The sequence below is a fragment of the Oncorhynchus mykiss genome, chromosome 12 (assembly GCF_013265735.2).
Source record: "Oncorhynchus mykiss isolate Arlee chromosome 12, USDA_OmykA_1.1, whole genome shotgun sequence".
Taxonomy (NCBI): domain Eukaryota; kingdom Metazoa; phylum Chordata; class Actinopteri; order Salmoniformes; family Salmonidae; genus Oncorhynchus; species Oncorhynchus mykiss.
Genome location: NC_048576.1, coordinates 61,078,974 through 61,080,491, shown reverse-complemented (window position 1 = coordinate 61,080,491; position 1,518 = coordinate 61,078,974). Strand labels below are relative to the sequence as shown.

Below are 1,518 nucleotides of genomic sequence, written 5' to 3'. Positions count from 1 at the left end.
AGACCGAGAGACTGAAAAACAGCTTCTATCACAAGGCCATCAGAATGTTAAACAGCCATCACTAACAATGAGTGGCTACTGACTCAAATCTATAGCCACTTAAATAATACAAAAATTAGATGTAATAAATGTATCACTAGTCACTTTAAACAATGTTTTCATACCCTGAATTACTCAGCTCATATGTATATACTGTACTCTATACCATCTACTGCATCTTGCCTATGCTGTTCGGCCATCGCTCATCCATATCAGCCAACAAAACAGCCTTTGAGAGGGGGACAGAGAAGTCACACACATGTTAACCAGGCAGGATCAGGCTGGTCACTTTAATACATGTTTACATACTGCTTTACTCATTTCATATGTATATACACTGGATTTTAGTCAATGCCACTCTGACATTGCTCGTCCTAATATTTATATATTTCTTAACTCCATTCTTTTCCTTTAGATTTGTGTGTATTGTTGTGAATCGTAAAATATTTCTGCACTATTGGAGCTAGGAACACGAGAATTTCGCTACACCCGCAATAACATCTGCTGAATAAAATAACATTTGATCACACACACTTTCACAGCTGCAGTGCATCTCTATTTACCGCGGTAGAAACAGGGCTGCAGTCGTAACGACTTCTTTTTCCACCTTCAACGTCCAAGGCAACTGTGGATGGGGTCTGAAGAAGGAGGAGAAGGAGAGAGAATGAAAGAATATTGCCAATATAGTACTTTGATACTAACAACAGATACAAATGCTATGGTGATACAGCATTCTACAACCCATTCTTACAGGCGATGTGGAGTTGTGAGACCCTTGTTGTTTTAAGATGTCATGGGCTGCACTCAGCATCACCACGTACGCAAAGTTATTGCACAACCCCAGCAACCTGAAGACAAGGGTCAGGAGGAAAGGTGGGAGACACAATGTTGAATTTCAAATCATTAAATTTCTATTGCCTGCATTTCAGAACATTCAGTGCAGGGGGGGGGGGGGGGGGGGGGGGCATGCAGAGATGATGATAAGTATCAGTGGGCCAATGAATGATAGCAAGTTCACTGAGGCTACGCAATGATGTTGTAGGGCAAACTGAGGATAAGATGTAGCCAGCCTTCCTATGTAGATTAAGACACCGCAAAGCCAGTGCAAGATATGGCTTGGAAAACGTACCTCAATCTAGGTATGACAATTGCGTTGTACTTCGAATTGTCCCAACTGCTACACCGAGTAGAAGGAATGACTGCCTGTTTTTGTCCTCATGCTAGCTAGCAGAAGCCACAGCAGCCATTTTAGAATTCCATAATGGCTGCTGTGGCTACATACATACTTATTGCTGGAGCCAGACAGAATCTACAAGGATTGGTTTAGTCAGTCTTTACAACATATAGTGCCTTCATAAAGTATTCACACCCCTGGACTTTTTCCACATTTTGTTGTGTTACAAAGTGGGATTAAAATGTATTTAATTGTCCTTTTTGTCAACAATATACACAAAGTATTCTGTAATGTCATAGTGGGAG

General features: G+C 41.0%; 1 long non-coding RNA gene across 1 annotated transcript; it reads right to left on the bottom strand.

Annotated features, from left to right (window-relative positions):
* Positions 1 to 643: 643 nt before the first annotated feature.
* On the bottom strand, positions 644 to 924 carry LOC118937694. Its single transcript, XR_005035062.1, has 2 exons — positions 791 to 924; positions 644 to 677 (listed from the first exon to the last, which is right to left on the bottom strand). It is a non-coding gene; the product is annotated as an uncharacterized LOC118937694 (long non-coding RNA).
* Positions 925 to 1,518: the final 594 nt, after the last annotated feature.